At 44.6% G+C, this 20,593-nt stretch overlaps 1 protein-coding gene across 2 annotated transcripts in view; it reads right to left on the bottom strand.

Annotated features, from left to right (window-relative positions):
* sh2b3 (SH2B adaptor protein 3) overlaps nt 1-14,392 on the bottom strand; it is a 78,870-nt gene extending 64,478 nt beyond the window's left edge. Inside the window, exon 1 of one of the 2 annotated variants that reach the window (XM_037531344.1) lies at nt 14,321-14,392. The gene's annotated coding sequence lies outside the window, so the exon portion shown is untranslated. Of the gene's footprint in view, nt 1-6,905; nt 7,407-14,320 lie in introns of those variants that run through there. The other variant, XM_037531345.1, reaches the window with a different exon arrangement.
* Between the last annotated feature and the right edge of the window lie 6,201 nt (nt 14,393-20,593).

Below are 20,593 nucleotides of genomic sequence, written 5' to 3'. Positions count from 1 at the left end.
TCCTCACGGTTTCACGACAGGTTTGTGAGTGTGAGTGCGAGGGCACGGAGTCCTGCACTGGCAGTTACACCGTCAGCATCATGGAGATAACGACCAGGTATCAGTGTGAGAAGAAAACAGCAGGATCACAGCATCCCAACTGAACCTGTTCAGCTAAAGAACATCAACCACTTTTAGCAGCATGCGCACACACACACATACACACACACACACACACAGGAACAGCAGTGGGATTTTTCCCCTCCGCTCTCTATTGTGTGCATGTGAGCGTCACACTTCCTCTGAGCAGACCTGCAGTACTGTTCACACTGTTTATAACCACCAGACGTCACTGAGGTCACCACCTCTGTGCCTCTATATACATCTACAACACCACCTCTGTGCCTCTATATACATCTACAACACCACCTCTGTGCCTCTACATACATCTACAACACCACCTCTATGCCTCTACATACATCTACATCACCACCTCTATACCTCTATATACATCTACAACACCACCTCTGTGCCTCTATATACATCTACAACACCACCTCTGTGCCTCTACATACATCTACAACACCACCTCTGTGCCTCTACATACATCTACATCACCACCTCTATACCTCTATATACATCTACAACACCACCTCTGTGCCACTATATACATCTACAACACCACCTCTGTGCCTCTACATACATCTACAACACCACCTCTGTGCCTCTACATACATCTACATCACCAGCTCTGTGCCTCTATATACATCTACATCACCAGCTCTGTGCCTCTATATACATCTACATCACCAGCTCTGTGCCTCTATATACATCTACATCACCACCTCTATACCTCTATATACATCTAGAACACCACCTCTGCGCCTCTATATACATCTACATCACCACCTCTGCGCCTCTATATACATCTACATCACCACCTCTGCGCCTCTATATACATCTACATCACCACCTCTATATCTCTATATACATCTACATCACCACCTCTGCGCCTCTATATACATCTACATCACCACCTCTGCGCCTCTATATACATCTACATCACCACCTCTGCGCCTCTATATACATCTACATCACCACCTCTATATCTCTATATACATCTACATCACCACCTCTGTGCCTCTATATACATCAACATCACCACCTATATACCTCTATATACATCTACATCACCACCTCTGTGCCTCTATATACATCTACATCACTACCTCTATACCTCTATATACATCTACATCACCACCTCTGTGCCTCTACATACATCTACAACACCACCTCTGTGCCTCTACATACATCTACATCACCACCTCTATACCTCTATATACATCTACAACACCACCTCTGTGCCTCTACATACATCTACAACACCACCTCTGTGCCTCTACATACATCTACATCACCAGCTCTGTGCCTCTATATACATCTACATCACCAGCTCTGTGCCTCTATATACATCTACATCACCACCTCTGTGCCTCTATATACATCTACATCACCACCTCTATACCTCTATATACATCTAGAACACCACCTCTGCGCCTCTATATACATCTACATCACCACCTCTGCGCCTCTATATACATCTACATCACCACCTCTGCGCCTCTATATACATCTACATCACCACCTCTGCGCCTCTATATACATCTACATCACCACCTCTATATCTCTATATACATCTACATCACCACCTTTGTGCCTCTATATACATCTACATCACCACGTCTGCGCCTCTATATACATCTACATCACCACCTCTGCGCCTCTATATACATCTACAACACCACCTCTGTGCCTCTACATACATCTACATCACCACCTCTATACCTCTATATACATCTACAACACCACCTCTGTGCCACTATATACATCTACAACACCACCTCTGTGCCTCTACATACATCTACATCACCAGCTCTGTGCCTCTATATACATCTACATCACCAGCTCTGTGCCTCTATATACATCTACATCACCAGCTCTGTGCCTCTATATACATCTACATCACCACCTCTGCGCCTCTATATACATCTACATCACCACCTCTGCGCCTCTATATACATCTACATCACCACCTCTGCGCCTCTATATACATCTACATCACCACCTCTATATCTCTATATACATCTACATCACCACCTCTGCGCCTCTATATACATCTACATCACCACCTCTGCGCCTCTATATACATCTACATCACCACCTCTGCGCCTCTATATACATCTACATCACCACCTCTGCGCCTCTATATACATCTACATCACCACCTCTATATCTCTATATACATCTACATCACCACCTCTGCGCCTCTATATACATCTACATCACCACCTCTGCGCCTCTATATACATCTACATCACCACCTCTGCGCCTCTATATACATCTACATCACCACCTCTATATCTCTATATACATCTACATCACCACCTCTGTGCCTCTATATACATCAACATCACCACCTATATACCTCTATATACATCTACATCACCACCTCTGTGCCTCTATATACATCTAAATCACTACCTCTATACCTCTATATACATCTACATCACCACCTCTGTGCCTCTACATACATCTACAACACCACCTCTGTGCCTCTACATACATCTACATCACCACCTCTATACCTCTATATACATCTACAACACCACCTCTGTGCCACTATATACATCTACAACACCACCTCTGTGCCTCTACATACATCTACAACACCACCTCTGTGCCTCTACATACATCTACATCACCAGCTCTGTGCCTCTATATACATCTACATCACCAGCTCTGTGCCTCTATATACATCTACATCACCACCTCTGTGCCTCTATATACATCTACATCACCACCTCTATACCTCTATATACATCTAGAACACCACCTCTGCGCCTCTATATACATCTACATCACCACCTCTGCGCCTCTATATACATCTACATCACCACCTCTGCGCCTCTATATACATCTACATCACCACCTCTGCGCCTCTATATACATCTACATCACCACCTCTGCGCCTCTATATACATCTACATCACCACCTCTATATCTCTATATACATCTACATCACCACCTTTGTGCCTCTATATACATCTACATCACCACGTCTGCGCCTCTATATACATCTACATCACCACCTCTGCGCCTCTATATACATCTACAACACCACCTCTGTGCCTCTACATACATCTACATCACCACCTCTATACCTCTATATACATCTACAACACCACCTCTGTGCCACTATATACATCTACAACACCACCTCTGTGCCTCTACATACATCTACAACACCACCTCTGTGCCTCTACATACATCTACATCACCAGCTCTGTGCCTCTATATACATCTACATCACCAGCTCTGTGCCTCTATATACATCTACATCACCAGCTCTGTGCCTCTATATACATCTACATCACCACCTCTGTGCCTCTATATACATCTACATCACCACCTCTATACCTCTATATACATCTAGATCACCACCTCTGCGCCTCTATATACATCTACATCACCACCTCTGCGCCTCTATATACATCTACATCACCACCTCTGCGCCTCTATATACATCTACATCACCACCTCTGCGCCTCTATATACATCTACATCACCACCTCTGCGCCTCTATATACATCTACATCACCACCTCTATATCTCTATATACATCTACATCACCACCTCTGTGCCTCTATATACATCAACATCACCACCTATATACCTCTATATACATCTACATCACCACCTCTGTGCCTCTATATACATCTACATCACTACCTCTATACCTCTATATACATCTACATCACCACCTCTGCGCCTCTACATACATCTACAACACCACCTCTGTGCCTCTACATACATCTACATCACCACCTCTATACCTCTATATACATCTACAACACCACCTCTGTGCCACTATATACATCTACAACACCACCTCTGTGCCTCTACATACATCTACAACACCACCTCTGTGCCTCTACATACATCTACATCACCAGCTCTGTGCCTCTATATACATCTACATCACCAGCTCTGTGCCTCTATATACATCTACATCACCACCTCTGTGCCTCTATATACATCTACATCACCACCTCTATACCTCTATATACATCTAGAACACCACCTCTGCGCCTCTATATACATCTACATCACCACCTCTGCGCCTCTATATACATCTACATCACCACCTCTGCGCCTCTATATACATCTACATCACCACCTCTGCGCCTCTATATACATCTACATCACCACCTCTGCGCCTCTATATACATCTACATCACCACCTCTATATCTCTATATACATCTACATCACCACCTCTGTGCCTCTACATACATCTACAACACCACCTCTGTGCCTCTACATACATCTACATCACCAGCTCTGTGCCTCTATATACATCTACATCACCAGCTCTGTGCCTCTATATACATCTACATCACCACCTCTGTGCCTCTATATACATCTACATCACCACCTCTATACCTCTATATACATCTAGATCACCACCTCTGCGCCTCTATATACATCTACATCACCACCTCTGCGCCTCTATATACATCTACATCACCACCTCTGCGCCTCTATATACATCTACATCACCACCTCTGCGCCTCTATATACATCTACATCACCACCTCTGCGCCTCTATATACATCTACATCACCACCTCTGCGCCTCTATATACATCTACATCACCACCTCTATATCTCTATATACATCTACATCACCACCTCTGTGCCTCTATATACATCAACATCACCACCTATATACCTCTATATACATCTACATCACCACCTCTGTGCCTCTATATACATCTACATCACTACCTCTATACCTCTATATACATCTACATCACCACCTCTGCGCCTCTATATACATCTACAACACCACCTCTGTGCCTCTACATACATCTACATCACCACCTCTATACCTCTATATACATCTACAACACCAGCTCTGTGCCTCTATATACATCTACATCACCACCTCTGTGCCTCTATATACATCTACATCACCACCTCTATACCTCTATATACATCTAGAACACCACCTCTGCGCCTCTATATACATCTACATCACCACCTCTGCGCCTCTATATACATCTACATCACCACCTCTGCGCCTCTATATACATCTAGAACACCACCTCTGTGCCTCTACATGCATCTACAACACCACCTCTATATCTCTATATACATCTACATCACCACCTCTGCGCCTCTATATACATCTACATCACCACCTCTGCGCCTCTATATACATCTACATCACCACCTCTGCGCCTCTATATACATCTACATCACCACCTCTGCGCCTCTATATACATCTACATCACCACCTCTATATCTCTATATACATCTACATCACCACCTTTGTACCTCTATATACATCTACATCACCACCTCTGCACCTCTATATACATCTACATCACCACCTCTGCACCTCTATATACATCTACATCACCACCTCTGCGCCTCTATATACATCTACATCACCACCTCTGCACCTCTATATACATCTACAACACCACCTCTGTGCCTCTACATACATCTACATCACCACCTCTATACCTCTATATACATCTACAACACCACCTCTGTGCCTCTATATACATCTACATCACCACCTCTGTACCTCTATATACATCTACATCACCACCTCTATATACATCTACATCACCACCTCTATATACATGTATATGACGATCTCTCACTTCCCCTCTCTTCTTCTCTATTTTCCTCTTTTTTTGCACCACACATAGCGATATAAATAGCGAGAGAGATACAGAGATAGACAGAGAGATACAGAGAGATAGACAGAGAGAGAGAGAGAGAGAGAGAGAGAGAGAGAGACAGAGATAGACAGAGAGAGAGACAGAGAGAGATAGACAAAGAGAGAGAGATACAGATAGAGAGAGATACAGAGATAGACAGAGAGATACAGAGAGATAGACAGAGAGAGAGAGATACAGAGATAGACAGAGAGATACAGAGAGATAGACAGAGACAGAGAGATACAGAGATAGACAGAGAGATACAGAGAGATAGACAGAGAGAGAGATGCAGATAGATAGACAGAGAGAGAGATACAGATAGAGAGAGATACAGAGAGATAGACATAGAGAGAGAGAGATACAGATAGAGATAGAGAGAGATAGACAGAGAGAGAGATACAGATAGAGAGAGATACAGAGAAAGAGAGAGAGATACAGAGATAGACAGAGAGATACAGAGAGATAGACAGAGAGAGATACAGAGATAGACAGAGAGATACAGAGAGATAGACAGAGACAGAGAGATACAGAGATAGACAGAGAGATACAGAGAGATAGACAGAGACAGAGAGATACAGAGATAGACAGAGAGATACAGAGAGATAGACAGAGACAGAGAGATACAGAGATAGACAGAGAGATAGACAGAGAGATAGACAGAGAGAGAGAGAGATACAGAGAGATAGACAGAGAGAGATACAGAGAGAGAGATACAGATAGAGAGAGATACAGAGAGAGAGATACAGATAGAGAGAGATACAGAGAGATAGACAGAGAGAGAGAGAGATACAGAGAGATATACAGAGAGAGAGAGATACAGAGAGATAGACAGAGAGAGAGAGAGAGGGAGAGAGAGAGGGAGAGATAGACAGAGGGAGAGAGAGAGCATTACAGCAGTGTGAAGTCTGAGATATTAATATCCTGTATGTACTGTAAGACCCAGTATGAGTATGTTTTCAGTATTTGTAGACACCACTAGTGTAGCAGTAGTATTAGTGCGATACCGCAGTCAGTAAGTCAGAGTAATTGGTGTAAATCAGTGTTAATTGGTGTAAATCAGTGCTCTAATGTTACATCATTCGATGGAGCTGATTTTACACGGTGTCCGTTAGTTAGCAGTGCTGCGTTAGTTACCTGTGATAGAGCAGCCCTGCGGTCACAGCGGGTCAGAAACGCTCTTCTGCACAGCTGGAAGTAAAGTACGCTTGAAAGTTCTGATCATCGTCTGTCTCTTTCAGCCACAGCCTCTGCATCACACTGACTGCAGGAACCAAATCCAAGGCTACCTCTGATCCGAGGAGCTCGCGTGTGAAGTCTATGACTGCGAGTATTCGATTGGCTGGCCGAGCTGTAGCTGAACATCCTCTAAATCCAGACATACACTGTGAGATCGTAGAAATCTTGTTGTCTGGGGACTCATCATGTACGGAGAGATCCTATGATTTACATATTCACACTGGACGAAAACGCTTGTCCATGCCATATGAAACACAGCTTATCATTTTTAGGAGTATGACTAAATGAGCAAACGTAAACAAAACAGAATGCAATTACGTCCAATGCATCAAATGTTAAAACTGGGAAATTTAAGCTTTAATTGACCCTTATCAGTCCCACAACGGGGAAATTCCACCTCCGCATTTACCCCATCTGTGAAATGAAACACCACATACACACTAGTGAACACACACACACTAGGGGGCAGTGAGCACATTTGCCCGGAGCGGTGGGCAGCCCTATCCACGGCACCTGGGGAGCAGTTGGGGGTTAGGTGTCTCGCTCAAGGACACCTCAGTCATGGACTGTCGGCGCTGGGGAATGAACCAGCGACCTTCCAGTCACAGGGCAGTTCCCTAACCTCCAGCCCACAACTGCCCCCAAAATTCATGCCGATTTAGAACTTTATGTCAGCAACACATTTTAAAAAGTTGGGATGGGGGAACAAAAGGCTGGTAAATTTGTTTAATGCTAAAAAAAAACAAAAAAAAAAAACACCTGGTGGTTGAATAACATGACTGGGTATAAAGAGCGTCTCAGAGAGGCGGAGTCTTTCAGAAGTAAAGAGGAGGAGGGGTCACCACTCTGTGAAAGACTGCACCATCAAATAGAGCAACAACTCAAGAAGAACGTTTCTCAACATAAAACAGCAAAGAGCTTCTGCTTTCCATCGTCTACGGTGCAGAACATCATTAAAGACTCAGAGAATCTGGAGAAATCTCTGTCTGTGAGGGATGAGGCTGAACACCAGTATCTGCTGGCCGTGATCTTTGGGCCCTCAGGCAGCACTGCATTAAAAACAGACATGATTCTGTAGAGGAAATCACTGCATGGGCTCAGAAACACTTCTGAAAACCACTGTCTGTGAACACAGTTCATCACTGCATCCACAAACGCTGTTAAACTCTAAAACACAAAGAAGAACCCAAATATAAACAGGATCCAGAAACGCTGCCACCTTCTCTGGGCCTGAGCTCATTTAAAATGGACTGAGGGGAAGTGGAAAATTGTTCCGTGCTCTGACGGATCAACATTTGAAATTCTTTGTGGAAATCATGGACATCGCAATGTCCGAGCTAAAGAGGAGAGGGACCATCTGGCATATCAGCTCACAGTTCAGAAGCCTTGGTGCTGGAAACAGGGTTTTGTGTGTGTGTACATACAGAAATCAGAGATCTCTCTTCTTTAATTTAACTTCTATTCAAAGCAATCATTTAGTTTAAGTTCTTCACTTAGATTAAAGAATCCACTTGCACAAGGAAGGAGAAATTCAAATAAGTGAAAAAACAGAAGTTTATAAAACTGAAGTTAAAATCTGATTAAAAGCTACAGAGAATTTGTGCCTCCTAACAACCACCTGGAACAGCTGGTCGACCCCAAAACTGCCTCCATCAGATAAACAGCACTGAAAGCTTTGATCTCTGAGAGAGGAGAAGATCAAGCTGCTTCAGATCTGGAAACATCCACAGGTGTTTCTGTCCATCCTTCCACTGTGAGAAGACCACTCAGCGCTCTGGGTCTGAAAGGACATGTAGCTGATCGAGAAGAGCCTCACTGAGAAAAGGAAACGGACACACCAAACAAAGAAGCTGAACGAAGGACTGACCGCCCCAGAGTCCAGACCTCAGCACCACTGAATGGGTTTGGTTACTTCAGAAAATCATCAACCAGCTTCTGAGACTGAGCTTTGGAGGCGTGCCTGCAGGTTCTTAGAGGAACCGAAAGTGAGTCTCCTGGAAAGAATGGAAGCTGGAATAAAGGGAAAGAGCGACTCACTGACTGAACACAGCTGAGAGAAGAGTGAGCTGTGTAATTTTGTGTTAAATATATTTTCTCATTTTTGCTTTGTCGGGTGTTTTTCACTGTACTACAGATGAAAATACAATACATTTATGTATATAGTATCTAAAAACATCTACTTCTAATATTCCATAAAGAGATCTTCTTCAAGGTTTTTACACAACACATTTAGCATATGTTTAGTATATATTTCTCTGCACACAGCTCCACCACATGCACACTTGCAGGCCTAAATTAGCAGAATTAGTAGTTTTTGATGCATTTCCTGCTGGAGGGAGTCTATATTAAATGCCCTGATTCTGTAAGATAACGCTAAACACAGCCCACCAGCAGCAACACACACGGGGGCTTTTCATTCTAGCGTTTAAATAACTAAAACATAAACACGCAGAGTAAAGCGGAGTGGTGGAAATGAGCGTGGGCAGCAGGCCTGGACAGCCAACTAATAACAACTATTACCAACGTCGGAAATTAAACAGGCCACGACAGGTTCAGCGTCTGAAGTCCCTTCTTTAGCGTCAGCGCTGGAGCTACGAGGCTAAAGCAGACAAACAGTAAGGGATGAGTTCCCTGTGGGGCGCATGGAATCTGCCATCTGACCAAAACTGCTAACTGCACGCCTACATCACCTCAAACCACGCCTATCTGTAAAACATAAAATACTGCCCAGCCCCCTCAGAGCTCGATTCACATGCACCACATATGTACGTAGGTATTGTGATATAAACCGAGTCCGTTCTACAGTTTCTCATTAGACTGAATGAATAACCGACTCTAAATGTAGGTATTGTGATATAAACCGAGTCCGTTCTACAGTTTCTCATTAGACTGAATGAATAACCGACTCTAAATGTAGGTATTGTGATATAAACCGAGTCCGTTCTACAGTTTCTCATTAGACTGAATGAATAACCGACTCTAAATGTAGGTATTGTGATATAAACCGAGTCCGTTCTACAGTTTCTCATTAGACTGAATGAATAACCGACTCTAAATGTAGGTATTGTGATATAAACCGAGTCTGTTCTACAGTCTCTCATTAGACTGAATGAATAACCGACTCTAAATGTAGGTATTGTGATATAAACCGAGTCCGTTCTACAGTTTCTCATTAGACTGAATGAATAACCGACTCTAAATGTAGGTATTGTGATATAAACCGAGTCAGTTCTACAGTTTCTCATTAGACTGAATGAATAACCGACTCTAAATGTAGGTATTGTGATATAAACCGAGTCCGTTCTACAGTTTCTCATTAGACTGAAAGAATAACCGACTCTAAATGTAGGTATTGTGATATAAACCGAGTCCGTTCTACAGTTTCTCATTAGACTGAATGAATAACCGACTCTAAATGTAGGTATTGTGATATAAACCGAGTCCGTTCTACAGTTTCTCATTAGACTGAATGAATAACCGACTCTAAATGTAGGTATTGTGATATAAACCGAGTCTGTTCTACAGTCTCTCATTAGACTGAATGAATAACCGACTCTAAATGTAGGTATTGTGATATAAACCGAGTCCGTTCTACAGTTTCTCATTAGACTGAATGAATAACCGACTCTAAATGTAGGTATTGTGATATAAACCGAGTCAGTTCTACAGTTTCTCATTAGACTGAATGAATAACCGACTCTAAATGTAGGTATTGTGATATAAACCGAGTCCGTTCTACAGTTTCTCATTAGACTGAATGAATAACCGACTCTAAATGTAGGTATTGTGATATAAACCGAGTCAGTTCTACAGTCTCTCATTAGGCCATATGTACGTATTTATGTATGCAAAGTATATACAGTAAACCATATATCTAGTTAAACGTATACAGAGCAGCATTTTATTCGTGTTCTTCTTTGGTTGCACGTCTTTCTGCGCAATCACCACCTGCTAAAGCTAAAGCGCTAGCTGGTTGCGGGTATTTGCTGAGAGGAGGTGTGTGAGGTTCTGTGAGCTGAGCACTGCTAACACACTTCACCACAACAAAGAGCTCAGAGCTGTTCTCCATCCTGCACACACACACCCCTCACACTGCACTCTCTCACTGCTGGGGTCAGTTTTACACAATATTTATAAACACGCTGCATTCACCCCCGAGCATCAGCCGGGCCGACTGCAGACGGACCACACCCACCTGCGAAACTCACGACACTCATAAAGACCCCCTATATGAGTCACGGCAGACAGAATATGAGCATTCCTGCTGAACCGCCGTGACCGCTCCCACTCGTCACCACCAGCGCTGGCCTGATTCAGACGGCGGGGCGCGTTTACTTTCTCAACATGACGTATTTCACAGCGAGGCCGGATATCCAGGCCTCGTCAACATGCGGACAGGCACTTTTAAAAGCCCAGATCTCATTCTCTGTTGTTTTCACCCTGCTGACGTCGTCCGGTCACTGCCAGAAAATAAAAGCTTACAGATGCAAAGAAAAGCCGAACACTTCCTCAGTCCTGATCAGGAGATTTTCCAGCTGTTTACTCCACAACGGAATTATGGAGTTTTTCAAATCTGACCTGGGTTAACTTCCATCAAGTCATGTCATTTTAGAGTCACTGAGACATTTTGAATATCCGCAGTCCAGGTGACGCCTCGTTTAAAAGACCTGAGCGCAGCGCGTTATGACCCCTCCGTACCGCTCGCTTAACGAAACAGTCCATTACAAACATGAGAATCACTCCCCAATTACTGAAAGCCCTCACTCAGACGGAGCGCTGCATGCTCCACAAACAGAACCGCTACAGTGACTTTTCAGAAGCGATATTCAGTCACCTAAACTCATTTTCCTGCACATGGAAGGCCAAAATCCAGACGCGTGTGGATGAGGCCTCAGAGGGGAAATGAATGTGGGCAGGATGTCATTTCATCCACCGAGACTTGATTGAATTGCAAGTAGCGAGCATTCCCAAACAAATCTCAAACCTGGATGACGTTACGCAGCCCGCGCCGGATCCGGGAGGACGGATACAGTCCACACGGCCCATGTAAGGAAGCTAAGCTGAAAATAGGGGGCAGTCATGGAGGTCAGGGAACTGGCCCTGTGACCGGAAGGTCGCCGGGTTCGATCCCCAGAGCCGACAGTCCATGACTGAGGTGTCCTTGAGCAAGACGCCTAACCCCCAACTGCTCCGGGTAAGTGTGCTCACTGCCCCCTAGTGTGTGTGTAGGTGGTGTTTCACTTCATGGATGGGGTAAATGTGGAGGTGGAATTTCCCCGCTTGTGTGATTAAAATAAATAAATAAATAAATAAATAATACAGCCGCCGTTGAGTTCACTGCTTTTGTCATGAAAACAAACACTTTTACACATATGCACATACCAGCCTATGCCAATTTAGCCCCGCCCACTCACGCTGACGTTATAAGGAGTGTTTCAGCCCGGGCTGATCTGTGAAAGAGGTCAGCCAATCAGCGCAGAGCTCATTTACATATACCAATGTTAAAGGCTCATTGATAAAACCAGCCAGATTAAATGGAGAAGATGATGAAAGGCTGAAAAAAGGTCATGCAAAAAAAAATGAAGACACGAATGCTGGGAGAGAACCAGAACCCGAGGTCAGCTCAGACGGGTTCTGTGAAGGAACACTGATTTCTGTAGGCCAAACATTACGGAGGCGTACACGACGCCTACACACCACTTTCATTCTCGTTCCTCCAAACACACCACAGCATACGACAAAGGACAGAGAACGCAGACCCGCAGCTGCACTAACGGAACGTCAGTCACATGTGCAACAGAACCGGGTTCACGTCCACACACCGCTATTCGATTCTGCTCCACACGTTTAAGGAACGCGGCTCTTTGTGAGTTTGTTAGTAAAGGCTTCGCGCAGAACACCAAGGAAATGGTTCCGTTTAGAACTCTGAGTCCTGTACAGAGTGCTTAAATGGTTCTTCGGATCGGTGGAGAACACGTCGTACGCCGTCTTATAACAGGATCTCTTTACAATGGTTCTATGTAGCAACAAAAGGGTTCTGCTGTTACGAAGTCAAGCTTGTGTACTTTGGTGCCACTTCCAGACAAGTTCTGCATAAACCCCTAGACCCGTCTGAAGAACCATGCAAAGAACCACTGAGGCACGCGCGCGAAGTTCTAAAGAGAACAATTCCCTTATCTGAAGAACCCTGGAGGAGCCATCGCTAAGTTTGTGCAAGCCCACTGAAGCTTGCATCATTTTCACCTGTTCAGAGCCACGACTTTAAACACGCCCTTCACGGTTATAACAGTGTAGTGGTCCAATTAAACGTTATTACAACGTAATTACCGCGTTTCACAGGCATTACTACAAGGTTATTACATGACGCGCGAAGCAACGTTAGAACTTGCATCGTTTCCCACAGTTTAGGCTCATTTTCCTAAAAAGGGACTTTTATTTTTGATTTTAAAGTAAAAAACATTTTTTTCTTAGTATCGTCTGCACGAGCGTCAAAGGTGGGGGGGCACTAGCAGCTGCTTTTACATGCATGCGCACGTGCAGGACAGAAAGAAAGGGTTTACTTTTTATTTGTTTTTTTTATGAAGCCCACCCCCCATGTCCAGAGCACCACGCACCCCCCCCTGCACATACACTCCACCAGCATCACAGCACGCGCTTTCTGGGAATTAATACGCACTTTAATTTCTTTCTAGCACACTTTCCAGCCCCCCCTCCGACCCACCCACCCAGCACTGCCCATGAGCGCGTGGGGGGCAGGAGGGGGCAGCTGCACTACCCCACCATCAGACCAAGAGAAACGGTGACTAAAAGTTGTTTCGCCAGCTTTTGGCTGGAAATTTCCCCGGTCCACCTTAAATGGTGCAGCTGATGCGTTGGGGCGCCGTGGGCTGCCTGCAAGTGCTGCACCATTTAAGGTGGAACGGGGAAATTGGACCCAGACGCTGGCGAATAGGAAGCTCAACTTCAGCCTCGTCCAAAACTCCGAGCCTCCGAGCCTGAATTAGTGAAATAAAAGCCCTTTTCACACAGCCGGCCCTCCAACAAACAAACAAACAAACAAACAAACAAACAGACGAACAGAGAGAGGGCAGCGGACCGGGGGGGGGCAGCACGCCGCTCCGCTCCGCTCCGCTCCGTTATCTGAAACTTCTGCCCCGAGAAAGAGGCCGAAAAACTCCCCACACCGGGGGCTACAAGCGCACACAGCCCCCCGACACACTGGAACCAGGCTGTAAACAACAACAACAACAACAACAAGCAGCGCAAACAACAACACAAGCAGGAGAGAGAAGAGCCGCGCAGCAGCGCCGTACCTGCAGCCCTCCAGCGCCGCCGCAGCGCTCACACTGAGCCGAGCCGAGCGGGGGGAGAGAGACACTCACACACACGGGTGAGTGAGTGGGGGAGAGAGAGAGAGAGAGAGAGAGAGAGAGAGAGAGAGAGAGAGAGAGAGAGAGAGAGAGCGGCGACCACCGCGCATCCGGCACAGTAAAAGTCCCCGCGCTTATTACGCGCAGTTATGTAAAACAATCTTACACTATTCTTCTTTCAAAAGTGCATGAAAGCATAAAACGGCACACGTCTTAAAACGTCTCACCCGAGTCTGATTTCACCCTGAACCCGCATTTACTGAAAATGACCTTTCCTAATACTTTTCTGTCTCGTTTTTGGCACCAAATATCACATTCACTGAAATGTGCGTTCAAAATGGCATTTCTAAATTTATTATTTAACAATATAAAACACGCACATGCATTTAAATGTTTATTCATTCTATTGTTTTTTAAAGCTTATTTTAAATAAATCGTTTGGCGATTTCTCTGTTCGTGTAAAACGAGTTTCAGCCGTTTTTAAAAGGAGCTCGTTTTGAACGATGTCTACATTTATTCGAAGCGAGTTTAAATCACGCGTGGATTGGTGTGAAGTCTGGCGCGGCTCTGCCGGGTCGAGATTAATTCCATTCATTTGTTTCTGGCCCGTTTATTTTATTTCTGACATACGTCACGACTCTTATTGTGGTAAGCGTGACCCCAGAACGCGCAACGGCTCTGGCTTCACGTGTCCTGGAGCGGAGCACTGACCTGTAGGTCTGCTGTTAGTGCCGTAATGTTTGTCGCAGGAAAATAAACGTGATTTCGGTTTTATTTCTGCGTTTTTAATGTGTGAATAAATAAACTCGTGACTAATAAACTCCCATTACTGTGTCCGCGCTGCTGCAACCAACATCGCGATACTTCTGCAAACCGCGCGTCCAGCTCGGCTCACGCTCACACGCTGAGCTGCGGTCCACATATTTGATCGTTTTAGGTGTGAAAAGCGCTTAAGTGTGATTTTTTTATCACTTTCCTCCGAAAAAGTTTCAGAATCCGATTTTTTAAAGTGGTGCGGCGCTGCCACCTGGCGGAGAACAGAGGAACGGCAGCTCGCCTGGAATCAACGGCGTCTCCTTCTTCTTTCAGTAAAATCCGAGGATTGATGCTGCAGAAATGGTGAAAAGCCGCTGAGCCCATACAAACCCGCACACTCCGTCCAGTCTGAGAGTGTGGAGGCATTTGAGTCTTCCGGCTGCAGTTTGAGTAGCTATTAGCGTGGATTAAGATTAAGTGACCCTTATTAGTCCCACAACGGGGAAATTTCAGCTCCGCATTTAACCCATCCGGGAAGTGAAACACCACATACACACTAGTGAGCACACACACACTAGGGGGCAGTGAGCACACTTGCCCAGAGGGGTGGGCAGCCCTATCCACCTTAGGTGTCTTGCTCAAGGACACCTCAGTCATGTGCTGTCAGCTCTGGGGACCGAATCGAACCGGCGCCCTTCCGGTCACGAGGCTGGTTCCCTAACCTCCAGCCCACGACTGCCCCAAGCACCCCCCATTAGTTGTATTTTGACGGCTGAATAGCTTCGCAATTCCAGCAATACAGTACCTACACCCGGAGTTTCTAATATGGGCATGATGTATTGTGGCGACCCCCCCCACTGGCCGCGCCATATGAGCATGAGATGCATGGTTATGCAAAGAGGGTCTCGGTAGGAGAAACACTTGATACAGATAAGCTGTTATCTTAACAGTGTTGGTTGGTTGGTCTGTCATGGAGTAGAACTGTATGGCTCAAAGTGACCTGCCTGCTGTCCCAGCTGCTTAGTCAGTGCAGAGCAGCGGTCCTCCCTTGCTGCCTATTCAATCAAAGAGCATTCACCTTTAAAGTACAATGTTTCCCACATTGGATTCTTTGCTGATGCTACATTGGTATCAGAAGTTGGACAGTGCTCCCCCGATTCACAGGAAGCAGTGAATTGAGGACCGGCAAAGGAGCCAGGCTAGAGGATGCTGGCTGCTTGGGTAGCGCTGAGCAGCGGTTCTCCTTTGCTGCCAGTTTGGTATTATTAAATTAGGGGGGACATTGGGCAAATAAACAAATTAAAATGATTTTAAATAAAAATTCGAATAAAAAATAGATCTTATTGATAAGTAATTCAACAGTAACATTTGGAGCAATACTAGATTATTACTAATCTTAATCTAGAACAAACAGAGTGGAAACAAAAGTTCTTGAACAATCAGCTTTTATTTGATTGTTTTGAACAGATTACATTCTCTGTGATTTGTATCTTGTCCAAAAGAGAGAAATGCTTGTACCGCAGACTTGCCAGATCTAGTACTGAGTGGGTTTTATTTCTAGTGTTCATCAGTAACAGAGAGCCAGGGCTGCACGATACAGACAAAACGCCGCACTGTGACTATACTGCTACACACGGCCACTAGGATACGCCTCGAAACACTGGTCCGCGTTACTCTGCTCACAGCACACGTTAATAGATATCTTCTGAGATATCACCTCTGCAATAACAACTAACAGTTCAGTACATCTTGCAGCCGCAGCCTGAAGACAGTAAACGGTTTCAAATAAACGAAATGACCTAAAATGTACCGGATACGACCAGCAGGGCTCCCTCCCTACCTTCTGTACCAGTCTCACTACATCACTGTTAAAGCGACAAGTCAGGGAAAAATGTACCCAGTGTTCTCCTCTTCAAATGCAGCCAATCAGTTACTAAAAGGTCTGGTGTCTGAAGTTTACTTTTTTAGGTGTAGACTGCTGTAGGCTGAATGGGTGGGGCTAAACTGCTGAAGGCTGAAAAGGTGGGGCTAAACTGCTGTAGGCTGAATGGGTGGGGCTAAACTACTGTAGGCTGAACAGGTGGGGCTAAACTACTGTAGGCTGAACAGGTGGGGCTAAACTGCTGTAGGCTGAATGGGTGGGGCTAAACTGCTGTAGGCTGAATGGGTGGAGCTAAACTGCTGTAGGCTGAATGGGTGGAGCTAAACTGCTGTAGGCTGAATGGGTGGGGCTAAACTGCTCTAGGCTGAATGGGTGGGGCTAAACTGCTCTAGGCTGAATGGGTGGGGCTAAACTGCTGTAGGCTGAATGGGTGGGACTAAACTGCTGTAGGCTGAATGGGTGGAGCTAAACTGGTGTTAGTTACTTAGCTTGTTAGCTATATTAGCCTCGTAGCTCCAGTGCCAAGACTAAAGAAGCAAACTTTAGACACCAAGCACGTCTCGGCTGATCGGCTACACTGGGAAACCAGGCAGATTTTTCATCTATTCCAACGATTCCTTCAGATCCTTTGACTTTCCCTGAATCACCTGCCTGCAGTTGAACTTGGTAACAATGCTAAAATCAGAGCAGAGCACAAAGCCGCTCGGTGGCTGATGAGGGCCGGAGAGCTGCTGAGTAAAGCATTTAAAACTAAATGAAAAATGCTGCAAATTATAAGCCGGTTATGTATTGTGATGTAGATCACAGGCTGCTTGGTATGTGGCACCACTGTCTGATGCACTTCTACAAATATTTTTGGCAGTTTAAAAAGTGGAGTGTAGAGTGGAGAAGTGGAAGTTTTCTCACAGTGTGTTAAAATAAAAGGCCTCTGAAATCCATCACACTAACACAGCCGATTACTCGGTTATTCGAGGACTCGATTCTCCTGACCAACATTTGGAACCTAGTTTAGAACTAGTACGGGGTAAAACCTAGAATGGATGCTATGTGTAGATAGACATAGAATGTGTTTTTGTTCATCTTCCTGTGTTCCCATAGCAACATCATCTGCTAATCTGGAGAATCAGCAATCAGACTGATGTTTCTCCAGATAGACATGGTAAGGTTTTGTACAATAAACATAATTTTTCCTTAGTTTAACAGAGACCTAGTCTTGCTAAAGTACAGCCTCCTCACAGGGGGGTTAGTTTAACAGAGACCTAGTCTTGCTAAAGTACAGCCTCCACACAGGGGGGTTAGTTTAACAGAGAGAGCCAGTCAGGCTAAAGTACAGCCTCCACACGGGGGGGGGGGGTTAGTTTAACAGAGACCTAGTCTTGCTAAAGTACAGCCTCCACACAGGGGGGTTAGTTTAACAGAGAGAGCCAGTCAGGCTAAAGTACAGCCTCCACACAGGGGGGTTAGTTTAACAGAGAGAGACAGTCAGGCTAAAGTACAGCCTCCACACAGGGGGGTTAGTTTAACAGAGAGAGACAGTCAGGCTAAAGTACAGCCTCCACACAGGGGGGTTAGTTTAACAGAGAGAGCCAGTCAGGCTAAAGTACAGCCTCCACACAGGGGGGTTAGTTTAACAGAGAGAGCCAGTCAGGCTAAAGTACAGCCTCCACACGGGGGGGTTAGTTTAACAGTATTTTATTTTATCTAGAGCAGAAATCTCATGTGGTTAATTATGTTTGCATCAAATTAATATCCCTTTAAGCAGGTGTCAACTAGGCCCTCGGTCTGTTGTAATACCCCTCCTATGCGGTAAACTAACGTTTGCACTCACTCCACTTTTGGCTGAATGGTTCATAAGTATGGGCTGGAAATTAAGTTTGTTTCCTTTGTAGCAGATGTGTTTGTTTGTTATATAACACTTATTATTTTGCTCAAATACTTCTAAAATGATTTAGTAAAGACTGAAATCTGTTTGTTAGATGTGTCCTGGTCTCTCCTACACATGCACTAAGACCTGCAGAGGTTCTGATCTGGTTCTTGGATTTTTAACACTGTTCATGAACCTACACTGAGGACCAGCTGTGCAGGCTGTTACATCCCAAAGGATTTGGCCAAAGACCAGCTTTGGTGATCAGGACGACAGTCGTAAACAGAAGGTATGTCATATATTAGCTGGTTTTGCTTCAGTACCAAAGCCAACATTGCGGCTGCCAAAGAGACAGCGACGGCTAACGAAAGAAATCAGAAACAAAATCAAAGGCACTAAATAATAACTGGCACTTCAAACAGAAAAGGCTAAAAAAGGTATGTGCAAAAGTTTCAGAGAAAACAAGTCGGTATTGCATGTATAAAAAGAGGCTTAGGAAAAAATCAAGGTATGAAAAGCATCTCAACATACACAGAGCTGCTGAGGTGGGAAGTCCCAGACCTCGACACTCGAGTCCCAGTTTTCAGAGTTCAGTCTCATGTCAAGTCCAGAGTCAGTACAAGTGATTACACATCCTTCAGCAAGTTTAATGCTATTTCATCACTGAACTAAAGGTAGGTAGTGCTACCTTCTCATGACAGCATGTTAGTAGTGTACGGATGTATATACTTTAAATTTTTTTTTAGTTTTTTGCTTTTTTTTGGAAGTATGTGATTAAAAAAAATAACTTGGCAATAAAGCTATGTTAGCAAACTAAACAACCACTAGTAAGCAGAGTGGGTGGGGCTAAACTGTTGTAGGCTGAGTGGGTGGGGCTAAAATGCTGTAGGCTGAGTGGGTGGAGCTAAACTGCTGTAGGCTGAGTTGGTGGGGCTAAAATGCTGTAGGCTGAGTGGGTGGGGCTAAACTGCTGTAGGCTGAATGGGTGTGGCTAAACTGCTGTAGGCTGAATGGGTGGGGCTAAACTGTGAGATCTGTTGAAATATTGGTGCTATTGATGTTTTGCTTCTCACGCTTCACTTACCTTCTGAAATAAAATAAGCCAAGCGTAACCATAGTAACAGTCATCTGATGAGGTTGCTGTCCATCAGATTTACATGTGATGCAGATCTGGGTTTCGAGTCGTTTTGAGTCCAAGTCAAAGTCCGAGTCATTGGTGTTCAGTCAAAGTTGAGTGGTAAATCTCGTACGTCGTCACATTTGTAATTCGAGTCCACACCTCTGCTGAGCTGCCAGTTTATTAGGTCACACTTTAGGTCCATTACCTAATAAACCAGCAACACTGTGTATATGTTTGCATATAAGAATAAAAATGCTTATACTGGTGAATTTCATTCTTTAGCTTCTGTAGATAAAATAACAATGACGGTTCTCTCTCTTTCTGAGAGAGATTGTCCGAATGTACCAAAGAGCAATAAGAACAAGGCTAGAAGGTGGAGCACCTCAGTGTAACGTAGTCCAGTAAAGAGTCTGAGATTAAGATGACGCACATGGTAAGTTCTGCAGTTTTGAAGGAACATCCTCTGATATTACCATGTGTCAGCCAAGAAGAGACGGTCTGTCAGTCACAGTGATGTTGAGCAAGAGAGAGGAGAACAAAAAGAAGGGAGGGGAATTTCGCTGTTTTTATTGCTGTATGTTTCAGTTATTCAGA

Source organism: Pygocentrus nattereri, chromosome 20 (assembly GCF_015220715.1).
Source record: "Pygocentrus nattereri isolate fPygNat1 chromosome 20, fPygNat1.pri, whole genome shotgun sequence".
In the NCBI taxonomy this organism is placed as follows: Eukaryota; Metazoa; Chordata; class Actinopteri; order Characiformes; family Serrasalmidae; genus Pygocentrus; species Pygocentrus nattereri.
Note: the sequence above shows the minus strand (reverse complement) of the source record. Positions and strands in the feature narration are given on the sequence as shown.